We start from the raw sequence: 7,489 nt of genomic DNA on the forward strand, positions 1-7,489 counted from the left end.
GACTCAGAGTTGATGAAGGTGCTGTGAAAAACAAGGACTGATCAGCCAAGGTTTAGATGAAACAAAATGAGAAACTGCCTAGGAATTAGAGTGTGCACAAAGTTTACATCATTTCAAAGATCATTGAGTTATTTACAGCATTGTGTGAAAGTCAAGTTCCAGCTTCAAGGACACATGGGGGAAGGGGAAGTTGCTGCATAAATATTTCTTATTAATTTTCTGTATTTCTTAGATAAAAAGAGTTCTAAAATGATCCTCTATATAGAAAGAACTCACAAATGCTAGTTCTCTCTTTTATAAAAATGTAACCTTTATTGATTTTAAAAGCCTTATGGTCTTCTTTGGGGAGCTCATTATAAGAGGAAAGTCTAGATAGGTCTACTTCAAAGTAACGGTTAACTTCAAATTCTGTCAATACTTTTCAAAGCCAAGTCATCTGAAGTCTGTGAACTAGCACTTTTGTCTTTCTCTCTGTGTGGATATGTGTCTGTATGCACACATGTATCTCTCCTAGAAGTGCAACTATATGTTTGTACGCATATATATATAAACATGGACACATATATATGTAAAAATATTAATAAATATATATTCTTAAATACATCTATTACCTCATTCAAAAGAAAGTTGCTTAAAGAAGTCTCAGTTTTTTATTTGCAAAATATCTTTTAAAAATACATTTCAGATGTAAATGAGTATCATACTGATGCAGCAACAACAAAGACAGTTAATTGATCCCAGTTGCAGTGAATAGAATTTCTCCCCAACTCTTGATTTTGGTGATACCCAAAAGTTAAAATTGCACATGTGGCATAGACCTGTATTTGAGCAAATGAGTTCTGTTAGCACAGTCATTAGGGTTAAATTTATGTGAGCAGGAGACCAGGAGCAGCCTACTAGTCCCAGTGGGTTCCTTCAGTTTCAATTCACAATTTGTGTAAGTTATGATAACAGTCTAATTAGTGCTTTGGACGTACAGTTTTCCACTTGGCAGGTAGACTACAATAGCTCTTTCAGAAATTCTACTCATTATGTCTTATTAGTATCAGGCAAGACAATATAAATCTTATTTCACAAGAGATTTATAAGAATGCCTGTTAGGAAGTGGTCCTTTCTCAAATGACCCTTAGTTTTTTTCTCTGTGTGTTAGCTGGATATTTCTAGAATACAGTCTTTAATATAGAATGTAGTACATAACAGCATCTAAAAACATCAGTGCCTGAGAAAGTAATATTTCTTCAAGTTAAAGTGCTTTGAGGAAAAAATAATGCTAATAGTATTTCACTAAATGACTAATGCAAATGAAAGTATTTTAGTAAATGTATCTATAAAATATCTTTGAAAAATCCTAAATGGCTTAACTGTAATTCATTCTCATTCACTCATGAAGTTGCACATCCTAGTTCTGGGGTGGAATTTTGTTTTTAGGTTAAAAAAATGTTTTTTTGTTCCATTCAGAAATGCTCTCAAATTTATTTATTTTTTTTTTACCTAGAAATAAAATAATCACCAAAACTTTACACATCTCCTCTCTTTTTAGAGAAGCAGATTTTGATTTTTTATTTTTTTTAGAATAAATGTGTGCTCATATGATTGCTAGACATGCTAAACATGCTAGAATACAGCATGTCTAAATAAATGTTGAGAAAACATTAAACTTCTTAAGATATCTCTATCTTGTATAGTGAAAAAAGAAATTGGAAAATACTGTTAATTCTGCTCTGACAGAGTTTGAGTTTGAACAGTTGTCCTATGAGAACACGTTTCCCATACTACAAGACTACAGGCTCCTTCCAAACCACAGCCAGAGGGCTACCCAGCATGTAGCTGGTGTTCTCTTGGGAATCTGAGCCATAACTTGGTAGAAATCCCAGAGCTAGATCTGGAGTACAACCAGCTGGATCTGGGATAATCTGTACACAGAATAATTTCAGTATAAGGTATGGTAATGGCTCATTTAGCATAACTTTCTACACTGTTATTTTGGGGTTTGTTGCTGTAGATGACCAAATCTGAACAGCATTAATTACACTGTATATGCTGTCATGCGATTTGAATGAGGTTTTGTGAATACGAAAGTAATGGGCCTCTTTATTTCACACTGCATTGACAGGAAAGTGCACATGATTTCGCAAGTTCACTATCCATGGAGCATATTCTATATTCCGTATGAACTATACAAGTGTCCAAACCTCCTATGCAGTGAAAAATCCCACAGAAAGTATTTGGTATTTATTTTCAGGAACAAGCATTATTCCTGTTCACTGTAGGACCTTATGTATGTCTCCATTGTTGTTCACATTTTTAGTCTCAGCAAAATAATATATGTTTCTGTATGAAAACAGAGGCTAAGATGCCTTTGCTATGTCTACATGGGCTAATGACTCATGCTGTATTTTAGGAACAAGCCAGTTTTCAGACCTTGATCGCTGTCAGCTGAATAATGATGTGCAAAGCCAAAAAAAAAGTAAAAGGAGATTTCTTCATCTGTTAAAACTAAGAACAGTGTACTTAGTAACAATGAAAAATAAATGCATGGAGCCAAATTCTGGTTGCATACACAAATTTAACTTGTAGTAAACTTTTTAAATGTATTTATGGTAAAGTACATGTAAGCAGGTGCACCTCCCAGTTGCTCTGAACAGGGATGAGAGTAAAGTCTGTAAAGTCAATGGACTGTTCATTTTACCTGACCACAGGTGACTTAAACCAGAGGTCTCAATTGTCTTTATGTCTTGAATATCTTTTACCACCAATTAGTTTTTAGCTTCTTATTTCTTTAACTTAGTGTTCTTTTACTTTCCTGCTAGATATATGGGAAACATTCTAAATAAGTTCAACTATGTTGCTTCCTGTAGCTTTATCTAAAGATTTTCTTAGGTTACAAACCCTATATTCAATATTTCTGTCATATGCTGCAGAAGAGGTGATAAAACAGTATGTATAAAGCAATTAAATAATCTACCAGGCTTGGCTATTATTTTAATTTAGGTATTCTTACTTCTTACCTGTTTTATTCTTGCAACCTTTGAATGAATCATTTTGACGCTAACACAACTTTATGTGGGATATATGAAAAATGCTTGTAATTTATTAAAAATTTAGGCTTTATACAGAAGATTTCTTTTTCTTTCAACAAATATATATATAAAAATAAAACTGTTTATTTCTAAGTTGTGTGGGGTTTTTTTGTTGTTTTTTTCTTTTTTTTTTCTAGAGATGTTTTAGAACAAAGAAATCCAGCATAAATCCTATTTAATTTCCACAGTATCAAAATTTGACCTAGATATTTTGTGTTACAGATGAGGTGTCCTAGTCACAGTGAAAGATTTTGCATACCTGGATTTCATTCGGCAAAATTTGAAAACACCTGGAATTGTAGACTCGCAGAATAGTTTGGGTTGGAAGGGACCCTTAAGATCATCAAGTACTAATGCCCCCTGCCATGGGCAGGGACACCTTCCATAGACAAGGTTGCTTAAAGTTTTGTTGAATCTGGCTTTGAATGCTTCCAGGGATGGGGCAGCCACAGCTTCTCTGGGTAACCTGTGCCAGCGCTTCATCACCTTCACCATGAAAAATTTCTTCCTTCTGTCCAATCTGAAAATACTCTTAGTTTAAAACAATTACTTCTTGTCCTGTCACTACAGGGCCTAATAAAGAGCTCTCTGATGTTCTTACAAATTCCTTTTAAGCATTGAAAGGCTGAAGGTCTCACCAGGGCCTTCTCTTCTCCAGGCTAAACAACCCCAGCTCTCTGCTTTTCTTCATAGAGGTGCTCCAGCCTTCTGATCATTTTTATGCATCTTCCCCAAACCTGACTAAAATCAGTGCATGCACATACAAGACACTCATAAGACATTTTCCTTATTTAACAGAAAATAGACTTTCTTACCAACATGTAGTAGGACAGAGGACCCTTGATTTAGGACAAAACAGATCTAGTAGCTTTTTTGGGTGTGTACAGGAACTTAGTTTCAAATCAAAACCCAGCTGAAATAATGTCTCTTCATCCAAAAAGATAAGTTATATTTGGTACTTGTCCCAACATAACTGCACTGGTTCTCTGCAGAACCATCACAGTTTCACACCTTGGAGTTTTTCCTAGCCTGTCAGGTGGGCTATGAATCATAAGTACTATCACAGTAGTAGTAGAAAGTACAAAGCGCACATCAGCTTGCAAATGCATTGCACAAACTTTGGGATGTCCATGCCCACAATGACAGCTGTTCTGCAGGAAGAGAAATTAGACAAATACTACTACCACTAGCAGCCTTTACTCTTTGCTCCAGGTCTCATCCTGACTGCCCCCAGACTGACTGCACTCCTATATTTCTGGACTTCCTTTCAAATGAAAGGAAGGGAAGAAACTAACACTTATTACAACTTATCAGCTAACGGGCACAACTTGATGGCCCAGTGCAGAGTATAGCTGCCCCACAGACAGTTAGTTGCATATATCATACAATGTGGTCTGAGGTTACTTGCAAGCAATACTAGAGATAGAAAGTTTTGCAGTGAGCTTTTTATGACTGTACAGAGCTCTATTGATTTTGGGGTTGTTCTTGGGTGCAGAAATCTGGCTTACACGGGATCAAGGTCATAACGAGTTATAAAGAAGGGTAAGAGAACTTTTCTCTTGTTTTACCAGCTGCTTGCAACGCCTGCTGATTCCATGAAAGCTGAACTCAAAATGTCACCTACTTTCTAATTACAAGGCCAAGAATGAAACTATGCTTAGCAAACCATAAAAATAGAAATCTCTGCAGACAAGATACCATTACCCAATGTCTTGTTAGTAATTCACATGTTTTCAAAAGAATTGCCAAGAACAAGTCACTGTTAATTGTGTAGCAGGTTATATTTACCTTTCACAAGAATGTCAGATGTAACTGCATTTTCAAAACCCTTTTTATGAGTTAATCTCAAACTTTCCAGTCTTGTCTAAAAAGGGAAGTTAGTTTTTAATAAGGTAGGATGTGGTTTTACGGAACACTAGCTATCACACCCTAACTCTCAATGTCAACAGTCTAGCTCTACAACTAGGCAGTGTGCCAGATATTTCTATTTTAGCTTTACACACAAAACCTCAGGTGCTTCAGGCACCTTTTCTTCAACAAACTCCTTCCAATTTTTTTCAGCAAAGTCTTATTTTGCTGCAACATTTCTATGTTTGTAGTACAAACTCAATGTGTTGGAGCAGTTGCAAAGAAAGACTTAATGAATAGGGAAGCATCTTAAGTTTACATCTTGAAGAACTGGTATTGGGAATGCAACACCTCCCACCCCCAGTAGACCCCAGGACATGGCTCTCAAAATGGTAGAGAAAAGGGGGGGAGCAAATCAAGTCATCCTCAAGGAATTATATGCACCACCATGATATCTTAGCTATACCAACTATGGCAGCTCTCAGGGAGCTCCTACCTTTCTAGGAATGGAGAGCTACTTTGATCAAGGAGCAGAAGCAGTTATGGTTGCAGCATGGATGAGATGGTAATGCCATCACTGTTTCCAGCACAAATCGAAAACACAGCTCCATACCAGCATCTCTGAAGAAATTATCTCTGTCCCAGCCAAAACCAGCACACATTCACAGCAATTCTTTATTCCTTGAAGGAAACATTAGTGAAACACAGGTGTTAGGTTGCACACAATTATTGTACATGTACTAAGCAAGAGAATCAGCATGTAAATGGGTCTAAAAAAGTATTCTAAGTCCTTTCCATTTGAAGATTATTTTCACATATGAATACAGTTAATATTACAGCCACAATAAAAATCCAACCAAAGCCTAAAATGCAATAAGAGTCTGAGAATAATCTATGAAGTTTATGGTGACAACCCAGCCTTATAGAAACAGATTTACATAAGTAGAATTCAAAGACCTTTTTGATTTTGTTGATGTCATTATGTCCTTTTTAGTCAGGGAAACTGGTGCTCAACTTTGGGGTTTTGTTTTGGGAGACTTTTGGGTTTTTTTTTAATTGTTCAGCAGCAGAAATGGAAACTGCATTATCCTATGTGGTAAGCTAGTAAACAGTACCTATCTCAGGAATTGAGAGTTTTGTGACTGAAGACTGTCCATTTGATTACACCAAATTGCAGCTAAACTTAGTAGCCCCATGCAGTCCCCTCAATAGCAACTTTGTATTTTCAAATCATTCAGCATTCACTGCTAATTTCTTCCTCTTGCAGCTCAGACAAATATTACATTCTATTTTTTTTTACATGAGGAAGAAAGTGAAGCAAAGAAATTAGGGCTTTCTTCCAAGCTAAAACAAAATTTTCTGGGAGAGACAGGATTACTCTTGAAGAGTCCTGGTTTCCTGGACTCTGCCCAGGCCACTTTTGTTGTTTCCATTACTTCAAAGGATTCAAATACAAGTTCTCGTCTGTCTGCTTAGTGTGTTTTTTCTAGGTTTAAAGTCAATGGTGTTAACATCACAACATTGCTGACTTTTTCTCCCCTTTTTATTTCAGCATTAAACTACAAATCTTCACAGTAATGCTTCAGGACAGAAGGACGCCATGTAGTCCTCTGCAGTCGTTCCCAGTAACACATTGCTAATGTTTTCATTGCTTCAAAGTGCTTGTCTAGCACTTTTTGAATCATCACAGCTGTGGTTCCTGGTGCCATCTCAGATGATCCTTTCTCCATGTTAATTACCCCTTTGCATTCAGCTGATTGTCATAGTGCCTGATCTTCTCTAGTTTGACCTTGTGTCTGTCAGCATTAAAAGTATCATATTTCTTAATTGTATATTTTCTCTTGAGCATTTACAGTGCACAGAGAAGCATGAAAAGAGGTTATACCTCTGAACCCTGTGCATTAAAACCTCACTCCCTGTGCATGAACTGAAGATGGATGGAGATGAGAATCCAGGTTTCAGATTCTACACCTTGATTTACTTGACAATGCCTAGTAAGAATTGCTATTCTACATTCCTGTACTTAGGCAAGGAGAGGATTGTAGATGCTTATCTTTTCCTTGGGTACAAGAAGCCACATATTAAAATTCAGAAGCCAAATCCATACTATATCTCCCACAGATACTGAAGCAAAATTCTTTTGAGCACGGCAAGCTGATTCATGGAGTGTTAATCCCTAGCCAGTTGCACCTCAGCAGTGACCCTTTCAATTATAAGAATACTCTTAGGTTCAAGGCTCACATCTACATTTCACATTGCACTTCTAGTTCAGTGAAAGATGGTGGTTACAATCAACCACATATATGTTGAGATTTGAGACCATCTAGTGTAGAATCCCAGCAGGGAATCAGGGCAGCAACATTAAAAAATTCTTGGAAATTTCTCACTGAAGTCTGGAGTACCAAAGACCTCATTAAAATAAGAGCTCACAGAGATGATTTTAAGGATAGGGGGCATCCTGTGATCTAGCTCCTGCTCTAAGTAGTGTGCAGATGCAACAAGGTGATTTGCATTCCTGCTTTTAGTATTCCTTTGGGAGAACCTGGATAAGCATAGGAACT

General features: G+C 36.7%; 1 long non-coding RNA gene across 1 annotated transcript; it reads left to right on the forward strand.

Moving 5' to 3' along the window:
• The first annotated feature begins 4,561 nt into the window (after nt 1–4,561).
• On the forward strand, nt 4,562–6,755 carry LOC134170571 (uncharacterized). Its single transcript, XR_009967311.1, has 2 exons — nt 4,562–4,622; nt 6,481–6,755. It is a non-coding gene; the product is annotated as an uncharacterized LOC134170571 (long non-coding RNA).
• Nucleotides 6,756–7,489: the final 734 nt, after the last annotated feature.

This window comes from Pezoporus occidentalis, unplaced genomic scaffold (assembly GCF_034315485.1).
Source record: "Pezoporus occidentalis ecotype Australia unplaced genomic scaffold, CSIRO_AGI_Poc_V1 ctg38, whole genome shotgun sequence".
NCBI classification, from domain to species: domain Eukaryota; kingdom Metazoa; phylum Chordata; class Aves; order Psittaciformes; family Psittacidae; genus Pezoporus; species Pezoporus occidentalis.